Source organism: Salmo salar, chromosome 03, assembly GCF_965601325.2.
Source record: "Salmo salar chromosome 03, fSalSal1, whole genome shotgun sequence".
In the NCBI taxonomy this organism is placed as follows: Eukaryota; Metazoa; Chordata; class Actinopteri; order Salmoniformes; family Salmonidae; genus Salmo; species Salmo salar.
In genome coordinates, this window is record NC_138293.1 from 66,147,554 (window position 1) to 66,169,170 (window position 21,617).

A 21,617-nucleotide genomic window follows, 5' to 3' on the forward strand; every position below is an offset into this window, starting at 1 on the left:
GCTCCTTATTGTCTGTAGAAAGCAGTCAGAAGCTGCCCTTCCTGTTAGCCAAGTGAGCTAAGAGGGGACTCAGCAGCAGCATAACCAAACAACATGTGATCCTCATCTAAATAGTTTCCAGCATGATATCAGCCTGAATCGCTCCCGCCAACAAAAGGCTGCATTGTGTGCTGGGCATCAGGCTGATGATGCGCATGGGGCTGAAGGAGGGTCATTGTTGTGGAGACTGATCCAAAATTCCTCCTCAACATGAGAGAAGGAAGGGGAAAACCAGGCTGACTGAAGGATTCATTCCTTTATCGATCAAAACTGGGGTGTCAGCAAGTTCTGTGTTTAGCTAATGACTTTCTGTGTGCATGGAGTTCGTTAACCCCATCATGGTTAGGAGGGCATAAATGTGGACAGACTCAAGCTGTATCGGACAGATAGCATATCTTGTTATGAAGTCCTTCAGACAGTGTATTCTGGAGGTGATATGGTCTGTCACCACCATATTACTCACTGTGGGCCCTTATAGGTTTATTTCCACGCTCTGGCCAATCAACACGAGTAAAAATACTTCACAAAGAGACGCCATCAACTGTGTGACCTCACATCCTCCCTGAAAGACCACCAGCATGGAGAGGTCAGATGACTGCTTATTTAAGATGTGCTGGTAGGAAGTGGGGAGGAGAGGAGGAGCTGAAGAGACCTCCGAATGGGAAAGCAGGAAACACACTGCTCTCTGGGAGGCTTCTCCACAACGTCCACTGCGCACAGCCACAACAGACACACTAATCCATTTCATCCCATCACCGGCCATGAGGCATCCCTCCCCTCCAAATACCACAGTAGAGAACAATAGCCACCCCTCCCTCCTCCCTCTGTCCTGTCCCGTCAGCCCCCTCTGGCATCTCCATGCAGTGTGAAATCTAAGCTGTTGTCTCTATTGAGGAGAGCAGACGAAGCGTGGCCTGTTGCTCTGGGACAAAGGAATTAGCCAGACTACACACGGATTTAGCCAGGGGAGAGAATGGCCATTTGGTCTGTCCAAATCAGCCCTCTGATCTCCAATCAAAGCCAATGAGGTCAAACCTCCTGATAAACTGGCCAGGGAGGGACTGGCAGGAACACAATTTAAACAATTTAAACAATTTAACGACATTCATAATCCAGGGATTCATTCATTTATCCATTTACTATTAAAACTTTCATTCATATATTATATAAAAACGTTCACTACTTGGTAATTTGTTTTATTCCGAAGGGAATTCTACAGTGATTGTAATATGATTCAAAGCCTCTTTAAATCCCTTCATACAGATTTGCTTGACCTTTATGGTTAATTAACAATTCTCTATCTTTCATTCGTTTTGGTTTGGAGTGAGTCAAATATGTATTGGGTTTGGAGTGAGTCAAATATATATTGGGCTTGGAGTGAGTCAAATATGTATTGAAGAATACCGTACTCTTCACGGTATCACTTCCCTAAACCAAGAACATTATTGCATGGAAGGAAGTGACCTCAACTGGTTTAGTAGACGGGCGGTTTCTGGTGAAACGTGTACACAAATGAGAAATAACACACAGAATACACACAAGCAGATCGAAGGAATTGATTTCCTGACCAGCATCACAACAAACAGGGTCTGAGGCCTAATACCTGCTTTGACCAGTCGTAATATTAAGACTGGGGGCTTCCTCTGGGATGTTACAGCTAGTGATAGGGGCAGAGCACTCACTGTTAGTGCTTGAGCAGAGGACAGGCAGGCAGGGCATGGGATGGTGGTCTTAAAGCCAAGTGACAGGGGATGGAATGTCCCAGAGCATGTGACACATGCCATCTTTCAGCTGTAACCCCCATCACAGCAGGGACCATAGATGAACCACAGACTACTACAGCATTTTTACATTTACATTTTAGTCATTAAGCAGACGCTCTTATCAAGAGCGACTTACAGTAGTGAATGCATACATTTCCTAAAAAAAATTCTCCGTACTGGTCCCCCGTGGGAATCGAACCCACAACCCTGGCGTTGCAAACACCATGCTCTACCAACTGAGCCACACGGGACTAAGAAGGCACACCTGCACCGCTCCTGCTGTGTTGTACCTGTCTCCATATGGCAACAAGGCAATTCAACAATGGGGGCAACAATCTAAGGTCTCAATGTAATCAACACATATACAGTCACTTACACATTAGCTGTTGAGGATGTGTACTATGGATCTTTAATCTTCTACACAGAGTGACTCCAACCAGACAAACCCATTTACCTTTGACATATACACTACCGGTCAAAAGTTTTAGAACACCTACTCATTCAAGGGTTTTTCTTTATTTTTACTATTTTCTACATTGTAGAATAATAGTGAAGACATCAAAACCATGAAATAACACATATGGAATTATGTAGTAACCGAAAAAGTGTTAAACAAATCAAAATATATTTTATATTTGAGATTCTTCAAATAGCTACCTTGATGCCTTGATGACAGCTTTGCACACTCTTGGCATTCTCTTAACCAGCTTCATGAGGTAGACACCTGGAATGCATTTCAATTAACAGGTGTGCCTTGTTAAAAGTTAATTTTGTGGAAATTCTTCATGTGTTTGAGCCAATCAGTTGTGTTGTGACAAGGTAGGGGTTGTATACAGAAGATAGCCCTATTTGGTAAAAGACCAAGTCCATATTATGGCAAGAACAGCTCAAATAAGCAAAGAGAACTGACAGTCCACCATTACTTTAAGACATGAAGGTACATCATTTGTGCAGCCGCAAAAACCATCAAGCGCTATGATGAAACTGGCTCTCATGAGGAACGCCAAAGGAATGGATGACCCAGAGTTACCTCTGCTGCAGAGGATACGTTCATTAGAGTTAACTGCACCTCAGAAATTGCAGCCCAAATAAATGCTTCACAGAGTTCAAGTAACAAACACATCTCAACATCAACTGTTCAGAGGAGACTGTGTGAATCAGGCCTTCATGGTCGAATTGCTGCAAAGAAACCACTACTAAAGGACACCAATAATAAGAAGAGACTTGCTTGGGCCAAGAAACACGAGCAATGGACATTAGACCGGTGAAAATGTGTCCTTTGGTCTGGAGTCCAAATTGGAGATTTTTGGTTCCAACCGCCGTGTCTTGGTGAGATGAGTATGGGTGAAAATTTGATCTCCGCATGTGTATTCATGCAGGAGGAGGTGTTATGGTGTGGGGGTGCTTTGCTGGTGGCAATGTCTGTGATTTATTTAGAATTCAAGGCACACTTAACCAGCATGGCTACCACAGCATTCTGCAGCGTTACTCCATCCCATCTGGTTTGGGCTTAGTGGGACTATCATTTTTTTTTCAACAGGACAATGACCTAACACACCTCCAGGCTCTGTAAGGGCTATTTGAACAAGAAGGAGAGTGATGGAGTGCTTCATCAGATGACCTGGCCTCCACAATCCCCCGACCTCAACCAAATTGAGATGGTTTGGATGAGTCGGACCGTAGAGTGAAGGAAAAGCAGCCAACAAGACTGTTGGAAAAGCATTCCAGGTGAAGCTGGTTGAAAGAATGCCAAGAGTGTGCAAAGCTGTCATCAAGGCAAAGGGTGGCTATTTGGAGAATCTCAAATATAAAATATATTTTGATTTGTTTAACATTTTTTGGGCTACTACATGATTCCATTATTCTACAATGTAGAAAATAGTAAAAATAAAGAACAACCCTTGAATGAGGTGTTCTAAAACTTGTGACCGGTAGTGTATATATATACATATATATATATATATATATATATATATATATATATATATATATATATCCCTCCGGTGTTATGTCTGTCTGTCTGTCCCAGACACAACAGGGTGATTTTCATAACCCTCCAATGTTTAAATCCCTTTCATTTCTAATACATCTCAGATATCCAGGGAGATAAGAGGATAAAAGCGGAACAGGTGAGACTCATCAATATGGTCAAACCCAAAGGTAGAAAGAGGAAGTGATTTTCTTCCTGTGGTTGAGTTTTCAAGGTGTATCGCTGTTGCCATGCGGTGTACTAAGACAGGTGCTCCACTTCCACCTTGAACATGTGCTCTGATTCCCACAGCCAGCCAGCCACCCAGACTGCCTGTTTACAAGTTCCCACATTCCCACATTCATCAACGTGTACGCTCTGCCCAAACTAGTTGCTGTGTGTGAAAAAAGCAGCACTCTCAACTATACTGCTGCTATACTGATATGATCTCTTTCTCTGAACTTCCAACCCTTATAGAGTAAACCTCTAGGCCTGGAGTTCATGAGGGTTTCTTATTAAAGCCTCTACTAAAATAAGGAACATTATTGTGGTCCTATGTAACTTTGTATAAATAGAGATAAATAGCACACGTGAGTATTTTTGTGCTTGATACACTGCATCATAGTCTCCTGAGCACCATCAACAGACCGGGAAAATAAGATAAAAACGTTACAATGACAATGTCGATGCGGTTTAGACGCTATCTCTGTATTTCATATCACTCAATATTTAATATGTGCACCGTACTAGATGAAGAGGAGAAAAATAAAAGTGAATCATCTCTGTTTTAGTGTTAAAAAATGTAGCTACATTTGGCCATTCTCTCAGCTCTCCCATGCCCTGGAATCTCCCCCACTCCCACTCCCACAACCTTTGATTGATCTGTTTCAGACAAGTCCCTCACCTGTATCTTTACATGTTATTCCCTAATCTAACAAGGTGCCATAGGATTCTCTATCATCAAGTCATCTCTGAGGAAGTGAAGCTGGCCCTGGGGGATCATCAGAAGGGAGGCCAGCCAGGGTTCAGGTCTGAGGGGTCGGGGAGAAAGAGCAGGGGCGGACGGGCCTGCTGCAGCCAATTGTGTTGCACAGAGAGTCGTGGAAACTCCCAAACACAGGAAGGCTGGGGCTAGGGCTGGGGCAGACCCCATGGGAGATACAGTAGGCTGGGGGAGGCCTCCTCAGTCCTCACCCTGTAGATTGGGCTGAGGAAAACTGTAGATTGGGCTGACTCCTCCACAAAGATGAGCTCAATGTTTTGACAGGGGAAAGAAGGGGGGACAAGGGATGACACATATCCCAGCTTCCCGGGTGTGCTCGTCATTGTGAGATAATCCAAATAAACCCACAACAGTCAGGTAACAGGTTATGGTGTGACTGAGTGACTAGGAGAGATACTGTAGAGTGGTGGTGATGAGTGTGCATTAGTCAACCCCTACAGCAGCAGAACCAACTTGACTCACTGTATCTGGGCTACGTCCCCAGACTGAAGAACCTGACAGACTCTATTCATTGATTTATTTTTCTGTTGAATCGTTGTTCTACGTGCAAATGTCCTTCACTACTGTGCTCCCAACCAGAACAATCCAGAAGACGGCTTCATTATTGCAGTGCGTGATGTGATCAACTGGGTGGCAACACTGGCGTCACTGGTAGGCTTTACATCCTCTTCCTGGCACAAGGCAATGCCAAGCACAACCACTGACAACTGGCCAATGGATGGAAGAGTTGGCATGGATCTGAAGTGTAGGACAGGCAGCAGACAAGAACAGGAGAGCAAACTAACGGAAAGGACAAGCAGAATTACAGGATGACGTCATCAGCAATTTCAGTCATTGTGACACAAAGATCTTAAAACACAACCGAACAGTTCAACTACAGAACCTTTCCAAGTTGTCTCCCTGTCAGTTATCATTAGTCATTCCTGGATCCACCTCCTCCCATAGGGCCAGGCAAGGCCAAGTCACAGAGCTGTTCCAAAAGCACACCCTCATTTCTTGGAAACTCCATTACAGAGTGAGTTGGGCCCAAGGTATGTGATGGAGGTGGTGGTGGGGACTGTTGGTTGAGACTGTCCAGATATTACTGTGTATGACTCTGTGTGCTCTTCCATTCAGGGGAACAGTTTTCATGAGTTTACCGCTGTGATGCACTATGAGGATCCGCAGTCCCTAGGGCAGGGTTTCCCAACTGGCGGCCCATGGACCGAATTTGGGCCTTGGGTGATTTTATTTGACCCCCCCAAGTTTACTAAGCAAAAAAGTAGTTTTTGCTGTTGGACATAAAACACTGTAAAAACACCAGCAAATCAGCTCCAAGTGATCTTCATTATGTAAATCTGTTCCAAAGTATTCCCACACACAATAGAGTAATACAGTCCCCTCTGAAATGATTGGACAGTGAAGCATTTTTTCTTCTTTTGAATCTGTACTCCAGCACTTTGGATTTGAAATGATACAATGACTATAAGGTTAAAGTGCAGACTGTCAGCTTTAATTTGAGGGTATTTTTATCCATATCAGTGAACAGTTATAATAGCACTTTTTGTACACAGTCCCTCCATTTTAGGGGACCAAAAGTATTGGGACAAATTCACTTATATGTGTATTAAGGTAGTCAAAAGTGTAGTATTTGGTCCCATATTCCTAGCACGCAATGACAACATCAAGCTTGTGACTCTACAAACTTGTTGGATGCATTTGCAGTTCGTTTTGTTTGTGTTTCAGATTATTTTGCATCCAATAGAAATGAATGGTAAATAATGTATTGTGTCATTTTGTAGTCACTTTTATTGTAAATAAGAATAGAATATGTTTCTAAACACTTCTACATTAATGTTGTAGCTACCATGATTACGGATAGTCCTGAATGTATTGTGAAAAATGATGAGTGAGAAAGTTACAGATGCACAAATATCATACCCCTGCAAAAATGCTAACCTCCCCTGTTATTGTAATGGTGAGAGGTTAGCATGTCTTAGGGGTATGATATTTCTGCGTCTGGAACTTTCTCACTCAACTTATTCGCGATAGTGAAACTCATTGTCATTGTATCATTTTTGTTTGGGCTTCTTGCGGTCAATTTGCAGTCTACAAATTATTTGTAATTATGTTCCAGCCCCCTGACCATCCGCTCAAGAAAAAATTGTCCCGTGACTGAACCTAGTTGATGATCCCTGCACTAGGGGCTGAAGGCTTGCTGGGCCAAAGATAGCGTCGGAGAAGGCAGGCCGCTCTATTTAAAAATGTGCTCTCAACTGTAACAGTCCTGGGATAGTAACTATAATTGTCCCTCTCCAATCCTTGTGTCTGTCTGGCCATTCAGTCTTTTAAAGCGATAGTGAGTGTAGTAAGCTAACACTATGGACAGTCTGACAGTAGAGACCTGTGCTAATGGGCTCTAACTGAAAACTGAAGAACAAAGATTTCTCTTGAGGATTTTGCAATAATGGAATGGACTTCGTTGGTGCACATTAGAACGCTCACTTCCTAGCAAAAAAGCGAGGAAAAGTGCTGAATGTGGTATATGTTATTTTTAGTCCTGCACTCAAGATTCCTGTCGAAAAAGAACAAGACTGACAATAGTTCCACTAACTGTCCACTTGACAACCATTTAAAAAATGAAGCCTATTTTTCATCTGTTTTGAGTGGCAGGATCTGAATTGGACTAGAGATTCTGACTTGTTGTGTAAACTCTGTGTTATGAGATATTACACAGGTAAGGATCTGCACTATACACATGCCAACTGCTATGAAACAATACGTTCATATGGACCCCATTTTTTTATCTGTGAAAAAGAAAAACACCCTTACAGTTACTGTCTCCAGACACAGAGCCAGAAGATCAAAATACACAGAGCAGTTCCTCCTCCTTGGAGCTCTAGTCTGCTTGGTGGGAGCACCCACAACATTCCCATAGTCCTGAGAATGACGAGTGCCGCCCGGGTTAACCAGTCTCAGAGCAGACGCCACCCCATTGAGAACAACAACCAATGGAATCCATAAAAACCCCAGCAGCAAGGATCATGCCCTGAATTTCATCTCATCAGACTAAAATCAGCTTTAAACAAATAATAACATAAAACAATCTATATTAATCCCTATATTCAGTTAAAGAAAGTTCACATTCTGCCCTGTAGTCATAACAGGAAACATGGGTATTTGAGTTTCTTGGGATTCCTGACTGTGGATCCCAACATAGGACATGGCTGAGTTTTGATAGATGAGGTGCTAACATGGGGACTAAGAGAGAGAGAGGAGCAGGCAGAATGGCTTGCTGGCAGACAGAGCCTTGGAGACCAGAGGTAGACCTGAAATAGCACTACAGCATTACATCACATCTGACTGAGTTTGTAGTCCTGTCTGTTGGCCGGGCCTAGCCTCTGCAGCACTGGCCCTACATGCCACCTCCAAGATGTAATGGAAGGGTTACAGTTAGCTGCTTCACGGCTGCTTTCCTGGGACTCACATAATCAAGGCCTGAACACTGACAGGAAACTCACAGACCAAAGCAATGTTCCATTTATTCACACACGGCCAAACTCAAGACACCCGAGGCAGGACGATTGTGAATACAAACAAGTAGCTTCCATGACCACACCAACTCCGCACTCAACACAAAATGGTGGGGGATTGGTTTTGATGAGGCTTTTTCATTGTGACTGTTGGGAGCTAATGTGAAGGTTTGTGTTTTCGCTTGCATGTATAGAAAGGCTTTCAGTGTCTGACAGCATGAGGAAAACATCTTCCTGTTCACAAGTATTCCACATAAAGCGTAATCACCACGCCATATTCGCCACGGTTCATAGATTGGCAGATTGACGTGACAAATCATTTTTGCAACGTCTGAAAAGAGTGGTCTGTTTTTGCTTATCAACCATTCCTGAAGCCTTGACACAATCTGACACAAACTCCAGACCGACTACAAGCACATCAAAGTTATTGTCGGTAGTGGTTGAGCAAGCATCAATGGGGCCCAGATCAAAGAGAGCGCATAGGCAGTAAATTGTTCTTCTCTCACCATTATTCTTCAGTGAAACTATACCTGCCATGCTTGTAAAGCACCGTCTATCTGTCTGCCGTAGTGGGAACACTCTTAACTGATCTGCTTTGAACACCCTGCTTATTGTTACTAAAGCTGCTGACCAAGTTGGTTGACATGTTTAACTGCAAGACAAGAGATACTGTTGCTTTGCCCTATATTTTACAACTACAAGCATGCTTCCACAAACAGAGGAATCCTCATTTGAGATATGGATACACATACATAACTCAGAGTGTTGGGTGTCCGTGTTAGGATTTAGCCCACACTAATGCTACAATTAACCCAAAAGGGTAAAGCATTTTCAACCACAGATATGCCTGTGGTTGAAAATGTCTTCTCTTCAACAACTGATATTAATTTGATTAATACTAACACTATAATTACTAATAAGAGAGCAATAATAATCAGCTATTACATCAATCCTATGACATTATAACACGCCATAGTCACCACTACATGATTATAATCTCTGGGTCTCACATGATATAGCAAGGCCTTTTGAAGCCGCAGCAGGCAGCCTGGGGTGATTTAGAGAAGCATGTGCTCAGCACACACACACACACACAGACACAGACACACAGACACACACACACACACACAAGAAGAGAACAAGAGAGAGAGAGAGACAGAGGGAGAGAGGAGAGAGAGAGAGAGAGAGAGAGAGAGAGAGAGAGAGAGAGAGAGAGAGAGAACGAGAGAGAGAGAGAGAGAGAGAGAGAGAGAGAGAGAGAGAGAGAGAGAGAGAACGAGACAGAGAGAGAGAGAGAGAGAGAGAGAGAGAGAGAGAGGGTGAACTGTACAGAGACTAGGGTAAATACCTGAAGGCCATGAGAGAGAACAATGTAGTTTCATAACAAGACAGACTGGTCTTATAGACTACTTAAGGCAAAAATGAAAAGAGGGTGGTTGGTCGGCGGTGGGTAGGTGGGCCCAATGGTTGCGTGTTGGTAACAAATTTGTAACATATTGTATGTTTTGCAAATTCATAAAATATTATACAAAATGGATGATGGACATCCACAAATGAAAACATACCATACAAAACGTAACATATCATACTAGATAGTGTCTTGGGTTTACGTACAGAATCATACGAAATGCTCTGAGACCACGTTAAACAAGAAGATCCCTCCAGGAAATATGCAATTGCTTAAGGGGCTGCATCATCTCATTGACTGGACGGAGCAGCAGAGGATCTGCCATGACACATCCACATCTGAAGACTGGTCAGCTTTTCAATGAATCATCATGAGGTGATTAGAACAAACACCTACACAGAACACAACCTCTTGGCTGCCTTAGAAGGCCTTAAATATAATAGAGATGCATGCTACCATGCTAGTGTCCTTCCCCTAAATATATAAAAAACAAGACTGAAACAAGTCTGGCAACGTCTGGTGGGTTCAAAACAGGACTCCTGAGGGTGAGACAGGTTCAACCCAGTAACCCAAGTGAAAACAACACCACATGGAGAGAGAGAGTGAGTGAGTGTTGCACACTTAGCAAGAGTGACTGATAGATAGACAGATACTGCACCATGACTCATGTGGGCATGACTACAGTCCAGTGTGCCCCCTCAGCAGCGCCCTGCTACACCCACATACCAACCAACCAACCAACACAGGCCTGGCTAGCCCATTCCCACCTGCTCCCTTCAATGCCAGCTCCAGAACCCCTCGGTTTTCCCAAGGAATACGCTCTCTCGACTGTACGGCACACAAATGCCACACACCTTCTTCCACACATGCCTCACACTGTACACACACAGACAACACTCCCCCTCCCCACACAGTCTCTTTCTCAGAGAAACATTCTCTGTACCTCCGGTCCAGTTGGAACGGTAAGTGAGGATGAACATGAGCCTCACTATCACACATCATGGCCCTGCCTGCTGTATCTGTGTCATGACATCAGTCCTCATGATGATCCTCTGGATGAGATCATGTTTCAGCAGGCCATGTGCTGCCTGCCTGGCCTGCTGCTCCTCTCACTTTGCCAAAATAACTCAGCACGTTTGAATACATCTCTCATTCCTGTTGCAGACAGGGGGCTATAGTACAGTGTCCATTGATCAGGTAGCACAGTGGGGTCTAAACAGTGGCATTGCATTCATGACATGTATGAAAATGTTAACAAGCAATCAACTACCTAATAATTACTATCAATAGTTCATAACAGAATATTGACAACGGTCGTCATGAACAATCGTTGGAGTACAAGCTGAAAGAGTACAGCCATAATCATTGTATTCCAATGATTTTGCTTAGAAAACACCTGAAACCACTTATTCCAGGAGAAACATTATCAGATGAGAACTGTTACATTCATCACCTGACAAAATACCTAAGGTGTAAGCCTGCGTAATAGCAGTCATATTATGTACTAATACCTTGCTATGTGCTCCTTTACAGACCAGGCGTATTACTATGCTACAAATGAACGTGCCGGACTGTCGTGAAGCCTATAGGCGCTCGCGGAAATGACAAACATTTATAGAATAGAAGCACTGGTGTTGAAGTGATGACAAACTGTCATTCACAATCACAAATATGCAAAACGAAAGAAAGGTCTTATATTGTATAGCGATACACGTAGATCTTTGCAACCTACAGCACAAATGCATGTGAACCAGAAAATTCAAAACAGGTTCCAATATCAAATAGTACAATTCGTTCGATACATTCCCTTTGGATCGTGTGAGTAGGCTATCGATCCCGGTGTAGGCGATCGATCATACAACTGTGCGCACACGAGACAGAGGGACAGATCGCTTATTCAGGATCGTCTTCTTCTATTTCTGATGTTTTACATCCTATATAGCCTAGCACTCTAAACCCAGCCTATTCAGGTAGAATAAAATAAACTTACCCTTATCAAAATCAAATCCTATGTTTTCCGGTGTGGAGAAAAAATCTGGTTGTAAAGATGTCAGATCCCAGTTAGTGAAATGTGATGTGGTGTCACTTCATTCTGAGAAGGAAAAATTATAATTTATTTCGAGTCAAACAAGAGTCCTATTCTATATCCTGGAACTAGCCACAAAACGTTAAGACATTCTCAGATATGTCTATTGGGCTCCTATTTTCACAGGCAGTGTCCAGCGCATTCCCACACCGCAAGGCTCAACAAGGGTAAGTTTTCATCCGCCGGTAATTCAGTTTCACCGACCGAGAACCCCGCCCTTGACCATAGGACAAGACTGTCAAACCCACCAGCCAATCCGTTAGCATGGGCAGCCACTGCCGCGCTCGGCGTTAACCGGCTGACGTGCGTGACTAAGCAAGAAGAGATCAGGTTTAAAAATATTAAAGAGACAGGATCATAACAAATAATGTATGCTCTCATTTGGCACTTCCCAGACATTGGCCTATCCAGGGAAATCATATGACATGACATCATAGGACATACCTGACCAGCCGTGATCAATAAATAGTTGATCATGTGTCTGTAATTGAAGGTTATTAGCCTACTATGTTATTACACCCCTCTTCATACTTTTGTAGGTTACTGATTTTGTAGTTAAAGTAAGGGCATGATCATTTCAACAGATCTGTTCAATATCTGTTCTTTATATCCCAGTCATAACAACTTTATTTGTAAAGCATGTTTCAAGCCTTAATCAAACTGAAACAAACAATGGTCCTAACATGTTAATGAATAACAGATGTGGACAGAATGACTCTGCATAGACATGCATGGTCCCGTGTCTCAAGGGTCTCTGTTGTGAGAGCAGTCATGTGATATTGTTCCACATCACATCCTTTTAGATAACTGAACCTAGAAGCTGACGTCACTCAAACCCCATCCTGTTTGTGTTTGTTAAATTCCATGGACAAGTGGCTAGACACCTCTAAAAATAGATACATAAATGACTATCTTAGGCAGCCTATCCTAAAATAAACTACTGTAGCCTAATGAATTCCCAAGATAATTGTATAGAATAACATCTGTACTGTCTACTGTGTAAGGTTCTAAAGTATTCTATCACTTGAGTTTTAGTTAGGCATTGATGGGCATATGAGCAGGGTGTCTGCTGTGAGATAGGTTCCCATCACAGTTAGTTGAAATGAAGATAGAAGAAATTAACTCCACTGCAGGCATTTGATAGCTAAGACAAAGATATCACGATGACGTGTGACATTCCATTATTGTCACCTCAGGTACCCGAGATTCCTCCCATATCTGCCCTCTGGGACTTTCCAGCCATGTCTTTATGATTACTCACTCTACTCTCCAAGCCTCATGTGCCTTCCTTTCCCAACCCACTGTCACGCCCTGACCTGAGAGAGCCTTTTTATGTCTCTATTTAGGTTTGGTCAGGTTGTGATTTGGGTGGGCATTCTATGTCCTTTTTTCTATGTTTTTGTATTTCTTTGTTTTTGGCCTGGTATGGCTCTCAATCAGGGACAGCTGTACGTCGTTGTCGCTGATTGGGAGTCATACTTAGGCAGCCTGTTTTCCTTTGGGGTTTTGTGGGTAGTTGTTTTCTGTCTTGTGTGTGTTCACCTGGCAGAACTGTTGGCTTTCGTTTTCTTGTTTGTTTTAAAGTGTTTAATTAAATATAATTATGACCACTTACCACGCTGCATCTTGGTCCCCTCTTCCAGATGATCGTTATACCCACGGACCCTGTTCCCATACGCCAGCCATTTCCTCCTGAGAGAGACACACGAAAAGCAGAAAAACACACAAGTTTGTTAGACTAAATTGGTCTTGTTCTTTCATATTTTTACAGCCCTGATTCAAATCAAATCGTATTTGTCAGATGCTCCGAATACAACAGGTGTAGACCTTACAGTGAAATGCTTACTTACAAGCCCTTAACCAACAAAGTAGTTTTAGGAAAGATAAGAGTTAAAAAAATATTTCCTAAATAAACTAAAGTAGAAAAAATAAAAGAGCAACAATAAAATAACAATAACGAGGCTTTATACAGGGGGTACCGAGTCAATGTGCGGGGGTACAGGTTAGTCCAGGTAATTGGGGTAATATCTACATAGGTAGGGGTAAAGTGACTATGCATAGATAATAAACAGCAAGTAGCAGCATCGTAAACAAGGGTGGGGGGGGGGGGGGGGGGTCAATGCAAATAATCCGGGTAGCCATTTGATTAACTGTTCAGCAGTCTTATGGCTTTGTGGTAGAATCTGTTACGAAGCCTTTTGGACCTAGACTTGGCGGTCTGGAACCGCTTGCCACGTGGAAGCAGAGAGAACAGTCTATGACTATGGTGGCTGGAGTCTTGCCGATTTTTAGGGCCTTCCTCCGACACCGCCTGGTGTAGAGGTCCTGGATGGCAGGAGGCTTGGCCCCAGTGATGTACTGGGCCGTACGCACTACCCTCTGTAGCGCCTTGAGGTCGAAGGCTGAGCAGTTGCCATACCAGGCGGTGATGCAACCAGTCAGGGTGCTCTCGATGGTGCAGCTGTATAACCTTTTGAGGATCTGCTGACCCATGCCAAATATTTTCAGTCTCCTGAGGGAGAATAGGTTTTGTCATACCCTCTTCACGAATGTCTTGGTGTGTTTGGACCATGATAGTTTGTTGTTGATGTGGACACCAAGGAACTTGAAGCTCTCAACCTGCTCCACTACAGCCCCGGCGGTGAGAATGGGGGCGTGCTCGGCCCTCCTTTTCCTGTAGTCCATGATCATCTCCTTTGTCTTGATGACGTTGAGGGAGAGGTTGTTGCGCTGGCACCACACTGCCATGTCTTTGACCTCCTCCCTATAGGCTGTCTCGTGAATGCATTTGTTTATAGAGATACTTCCATTTTCCTCCAAGAGTGGCTGAAACTCTTATGTAGACCCAAACTCTTTTAAGCAGCCATGTGTTTTCCCTGTTTCCAGGTCGGATTTGTTTTTCATGTCAGCTATGAACAACCTGAAGCAGACGATCACCTACAAATACAGTGTGGCTCAAATTAACAATTTGTTATTCAAAGTACTCTCTGTTCTTTAATTCAATCCAAGTGAGGTTTTTGTCCAGGAATAGTTGTTTGGAGCTTGTAAGGGCTCCTCAGAGAACAAAGTCTGTTGGTTCTAATGTAAAGACCATTCAATTCCATGTTTTCAGTGAAAGCTCATATCCACTCTGGGCCTTCAGAGTGGGGAGTCTGATACGGGGGCAGGAGGTTCCAGAGATAATGACAGCCCTAGTGGGTTTCTCTAGATTGAGACTGCTGGGTACAGTAGCCCCAGGTTCCTCTCCTTGCAGGGGTTACCTCAACCTGGGATCCCCTCCCTCAAGGCTTCCTGGCTCCACTTCTCCATCCAAACACTCTCTCTTGACCAGAGAGTCTGGAAGCCCTGAGGCTGTCCCTGGCTGAAGTCGACACTTATTCATGAAAAGCAACAGGCTGCCTAGCAGTGTTTTTCCTCCCCTGTAAAACACTGACTCACTGCTCCCAGAACTGACCACAAGACACACATGGCTGGCGTCACGTCAGGAGAGTGGCAATGAAACCTTGCAACACCTCGAAAGTGGCACGACTATTGAAAAGTACTGCCATTTTCTACCTATCAAGTAAAATGATGTTAAGTTCTGAAGAAAATGACAGAAACATTTGCAAACATACTGTATGCTTCTGAGCTTCTATTAGCATTGGGGCGGCAGGTAGCCTAGCGGTTAAGAGCGTTGGGCCAGACACCGAAAGGTCGCTGGTTTGAATCCCTGGTAAAATCTGCTGTTCTGCCCTTGAGCAAGGAAGTTAACCCCCAACAACACATCAACAACTACTTCCTTGGAGGCGGATGACGTGGACGTCAATTAAGACAGCCCACCACACCTCTCTAATTCAGAGCGTAGGGAGTCTCTGATTGATATACCATGAAGTAGGTGTGATTAACGGTGAACTCTCACCGGGGTCGAGGAGAGGGGGAAGTGCGAAAGAGGTGAGGCCAGGCCAGGGCATAGGCAACTAGCGATTAGACAGCCGACGCCAGACCTCTAAGAGCACTCCAGCTCCGCTGAAGCTCCATCAATCACACACAGATAAAAAGGTTGAGCTGCAAAGGCCATGTTTAAGGAAAGGAACACTGTCAGACGGATAACACAACTATTTCCTCCTGTGTCAGCCAACCACAGATGTGGGGGAAGGACCATCATTTCTGAGGCTAAGCTAAAGCAGTGAGAGAGACAATAATTCCTGGGCTACGCAAGCAGTATAGTGAGGATATTGGTCATGCATGGGTTAAAGCCATTCTCATTCAGGTGGGGAAAACAGATACATACAGCAGGCTGGGGGAGTGGAGGCATTGGAGAGACAGGCAGGCTGGCAGTCTTCAAAGCGGCATTGAGATATCATCCAGACAGCAGACTGATAGTTCCATCAGGGATCTGAAGCTTAACAAATAGACTGGGGGAAAACAACAGCGAGTGAGACCATGTAATGCTTCAATGCATTAACATCAGCAGACTGACTGCATAATCTTATAGTGTACAGCTTTGAGATAATGAGGCTTTTTTTTCTACATTTCTTTAGGGTTTTGGGTGACTCAATGCAGTGCATTTTATACTCTATTTTAGAATAACTTCATTGTAAGGTTCACAAAGTTTTTTCTATAAGAGTGAATGGATCTGGAAAGGGTATAATGTAAACTGACATATAAGAGCAGCTAGCATGAAAAGAGACTCAGGTAGAGCCTGTCAGAATGACTTATTTACAATCCTTGAGTAGCCTATTCTCAGTAGCTGTGATGTTCAATGTAAAGCCACAACCTCTGCTCCATCAAGATTCAAAGGCAGCTCACTTGTCAAATGTTTCACCCTCCATACGCCCTGTAACCCATACACCAGCTGCCACTGAGACATCTCAACAACTACCCTATACAGTGATACTCTGCAAAGTTGACTTTTGTATATACAGTACCGGTCAAACGCTTGGACACGCCTACTCATTCCAGGGTTTTTCTTTATTTTACTATTTTCTACATTGTAGAATAATAGCGAAGACATCAAAACTATGAAATGACACATATGGAATCATGTAGTAACCAAAAAAGTGTTAAACAAATCAAAATATATTTTATATTTGAGATTCTTCAAAATAGCCACCGTTTGCCTTGATGACAGCTTTGCACACTCTTGGCATTCTCTCAACTAGCTCCATGAGGTTGTCACCTGGAATGCATTTCAATTAACAGGTGTGCCTTGTTAAAAGTTAATTTGTGGAATTTATTTCCTTCTTAATGCATTTGAGCCAATCAAATGTGTTGTGACAAGGTAGGGGTGGCATTTAGAAGTTAGCCCTATTTGGTAAAAGACCAAGTCCATATTATGGCAAGAACAGCTCAAATAAGCAAAGAGAAATGACAGTCCATCATTACTTTAAGACATGGTCAGTCAATACGGAAAATTTCAACAACTTTGAAAGTTTCTTCAAGTGCAGTCGCAAAAACAATCAAGCGTTATGATGAAACTGTCTCTCATGAGGGCCGCCACAGGAAAGAAGACCCAGAGTTACCTCTGCTGCAGAGTATTAGATCATTAGAGTTAACTGCACCTGAGATTGCAGCCCAAATAAATGCTTCACAGAGTTCAAATAACAGACACATCTTAACATCAACTGTTCAGAGGAGACTGCGTGAATCACTACTAAATGACACCAATAAGAAGAAGAGACTTGCTTGGGCCAAGAAACATGAGCAATGGACAAATCTGTCCTTCGGTCTCATGAGTCCAAATTTGAGATTTTTGGTTCTAACCGCCTTATCTTTGTGAGACGCAGAATAGGTGAACGGATGATCTCTGCATGTGTGGTCCCACCTTGAAGCATGGAGGAGGTGTGATGGTGCTTTTCTGGTGACACTGTCAGTGATTTATTTAGAATTCAAGGCACACTTAACCAGCATAGCTACCACAGAATTCTGCAGCGATATGCCAGTCCATCTGGTTTGTGCTTAATGGGACTATCATTTGTTTTTCAACAAGACAATGACCCCAAAACACTCCTCCAGGCTGTGTAAGGGCTATTTGACCAAGGAGCGGATGGAGTCCTGCATCAGAGGACCTGGCCTCCACAATCACCCGACCTCAACCCAATTGAGATGGTTTGGGATGAGTTGGACCGCAGAGTGAAGGAAAAGCAGCCAAGAAGTGCTCAGCATATGTGGGAACTCCTTCAAGTCTATTGGAAAAGCATTCCTCATGAAGCTAGTTGAGAGAATGCCAAGGGTGCGCAAAGCTGTCATCAAGGCAATGGGTGGCAACTTTGAAGAATCTAAAATCTAAAATATATTTTGATTTGTTTAACAATTTTTTGTTTACTACATGATTCCATATGTGTTATTTCATAGATTTGATGTCTTCGCTATTATACTACAATGTAGAAAATAGTAAAAATAAAGAAAAACCCTTGAATGAGTAGGTGTGTCCAAACTTTTGACTGGTACTTTATACTGTATATTGAATTCCAACCCAATGAAATCTCACTTTCACAGTTTATAATACATTAATAATAGACATGAAGAATACAAACGAAGCAGCCGCAGGTTGCATTCAGATCAAACAACCAAACAAGGAGAAAACCATCCATCCCATTCTCACATTGAGCAGCTGGATAAGTAGAGCAGAGTGAGGCCTCCAAAAGAGTAATTGGGGTAAAATAAAGAACAAACAAAAAACAGTTTTCGCTGCAGGCACACAGAATGTGATTCCCTAGCTATGATCAGAGCATTAGCAGCAGACTGGGGGCTGCAGACAGCCTTGATTCTACCACCTGCCTGCCTGGCCTAATGGCTGTTGTTTAACAGGAGGGCTGCAGGTGTGACTGGAGACAAGGACGCTGTTATCAGGCTACACCAAGAAACTCAATGGTCAAGGGGAGAGGCCCCTTTGTGTGAAAACATCCTCCTTCTAAAACTATGGTCTCACTCGCTCAATCAATGAAGCATACAATTGCTATTATCTGTGAGCAACAGATGCTTGTGTGTTTTGCTTATAATATTGTTTGAGAAGCTTGCGAGGTGATGTTAATATTTTGATGTTATTGAGCACGGTAGGCCAACAAACCTGATTTAAGCCATATCTGCACATACAGTTAAGTTGTAAAACCACAACCACATGTTAAACAGTGACTAAGGATCAGTACTATGCAGCTACAGTGACAGCATAGGGTCTTTGGTCATTTCATTTGTCTTTTTCTCCTCTTTCATTATAGCTCTTTCAACTCTTTTCAGAATTCTCTTTCAACCTCTCGATTCCCACTCAGCCTCTTGACCGACTGAAAATATCTCCCACGTCCCAGTTTCTGTATCTCTAGTTTGATCAGAATAGGTTGCTTTCTTGAGAACCACACAAAGTTGAGTGACTAAATGTGAACAGGTTGGACAGATGTTTCTGATCAAGCGTGTCTCTGACAGTTAGGCGGGGCCAGCCAGGGGCCTCTCGGAGACTCTTGGAGCCCAATTCCAGCGGATGTTGAGCAGTAATCCTGCCTCTCCCTCCCACTGAGGATCTGTGCCCACCTGACACCTCTGTTGCGCCACACAAGAAAGGAGTCGCGTGAAACATTCATGATCATCTATTAAATATTAATCCCATCAAACAGAAAGGAGGCAGATGAAGATTAGGCTCTGCCTTCATGCAAAGGCCTCACATATGGCTTCTTCTCATCAATTAGTAACAAGAGACCTCAGTGACTGTTTTTCATTAACAGGTGAAAGATCAACTCAAGACTGGATTGCTGATAAAGGTGATTGAGAGCTGTAGAGAACACCTGGGCTAGAATCCATGGAATGTTCTGAAGAAGAAGTCTGATGCCAACTGAAACAAACAGGTAGCTGTAGATAAGATTATGTGCCAAAATCACTTGGATAGCCACAACTGCTTCTGTAGATTAATAACAGTATGGAGAACCATTTCAAACACAGAAAACAGACTATGATCCTAAGCAAACAGCATTTGTGAAAGACATCCAAAGTTTTTAGGCAGTATGTCAACTATAGTTTAATACAGTAAAGCATGACACCGCCCTTTCAATGTAGAATCAATGTACCAATTTAATGGAGAGAAACCTAAATACATTACTGCTCAAGTGCTTGAGCAGAGGGAAGAGAATATTAAAGAATTCAATGAAATGTTTCTAGCATTTCTCTCTGTGAAGGACTGATTCACCCAGCTGCAGTCCCTTTTGTCCTCTGAAAAATGCAAGTCTATCCAACCAAGAAGAAGCAGCAAGCATGCCATTGACCTGCCACTGTAGCAAAATCAACATTTTAAGCCACTACTAACTGAATGAAACCACCAATACTCTGTGGTTTACAATATTCAGAGAGAGCGAGAAAGTGCGCGCGCGAGAGAGAGGGAGAGAGGAGGGAAAACTAGAGTACAGGACTATGGAGCCTCTGATTAGTAACGCTTGGATCTGCTTGTCAGCTGACAGAGATATCAGGTTAAATTTAGCAAAAGTTCAGTGAGGCGAACAGAAGAGGCAGTGTCAGAAAACACTGTGTTCTAAAGTTGTAGCTACTTGCCTTAAAACTTCATGTTATGGTTTAGTTATGATTTATTTACATTGTGTGGTACTGCAGCAGCTATTTTCATCATAGTTCCTTTGAGTCTAACGTTGGCTTCAGGCCTGTGTACTGTTAGTTGTTGGCTCTCTGCTCTTCTAAATGGGTTATGGCCGTGCTTAATTCATGGTGTTTGTCCTTAAGGAGTAATGTGAGGGATGATGAGCTGCTGTGGAGAGAGTTAATACATTGAAAAAAAATATAAATGCAACAATTTAAAATATTTCATATCAGGAAATCAGTCAATTCAAATAAATTCATTAGGCCCTAATCTTTGGATTTCACATGAATGGGAATAGAGATATGTATCTGTTGGTCACAGATACCATTTAAAAAAAGGTAGGGGAGTGCATCAGAAAACCACCATGTAGCCACTAGCCTCGTATAGCCACTAGCCTCTGCGTAAAAACAAAAACAAAAGAGTTAATCTCCTTCGCATAGAGTTGATCAGGCTATTGATTGGGGCCTGTGGAATGTTGTAACAGTCCTATTCAATGGCTGTGCGAAGTTGCTGGATATTGGCGGGAACTGGAACACACATCGATCCAGAGCATCCCAAACAGGCTTAATGTGTGAGTATGCAGGCCATGGAAGAACTGGGAGATTTTCAGCTTCGAGGAATTGTGTACAGATCCTTGTTACATGGGGCCATGCATTATCATGTTGAAACATGAGGTGATGGCGACGGGTGAATGGCACGACAATGGTCCTCAGGATCTCGTCACGGTATCTCTGTGAAGAGCACACTTCTCCAGCTGTCTTGGTGGCTGGACTCAGACGATCCTGCAGGTGAAGAAACTGGATGTGGAGGACCTGGGCTGGAGTGGTTACATGTGGTCTGCAGTTGTGAGGCCGGTTGGACGTACTGCTAAAATCTCTAAAATGACATTGGAGGTGGCTTATGGAAGAGAAATTGACATTACATTTTCTGGAAACAGCTCTGGTGGACATTTCTGCAGTCACCATGCCAATTGCACACTACCTCAAATCTTGAGACATCTGTGGCATTGTGTTGTGTGACAAAACTGCACATTTTAGTGGCCTTTCATTGTCCCCAGCACAAGTTGCACCTGTGTAATGATCATGCTGTTTAATCAACTTTTTGATATCCCACACCTGTCAGGTGGATATATTATCTTGGCAAAGGAGAAATGCTCACTAACAGGGATGTAAACAAGTTTCTGCACAAAATTTGAGATAAATAAGCTTTTTGTGCATATGGAAATGTCTGAGCTCATGAAACAACCCTTTACATATTGTATTTATATTTTTGTTCAGTGTAGTTTG

The 21,617-nt window shown here is 43.1% G+C and overlaps 1 protein-coding gene across 3 annotated transcripts in view; it reads right to left on the reverse strand.

Moving 5' to 3' along the window:
- LOC123723674 (inactive rhomboid protein 1) overlaps positions 1-12,080 on the reverse strand; it is a 44,590-nt gene extending 32,510 nt beyond the window's left edge. Inside the window, exon 1 of one of the 3 annotated variants that reach the window (XM_045715079.2) lies at positions 11,685-12,079. The gene's annotated coding sequence lies outside the window, so the exon portion shown is untranslated. Of the gene's footprint in view, positions 1-11,684 lie in introns of all 3 variants that reach the window. The other 2 variants (XM_045715080.2, XM_045715081.2) reach the window with 2 other exon arrangements.
- Positions 12,081-21,617: the final 9,537 nt, after the last annotated feature.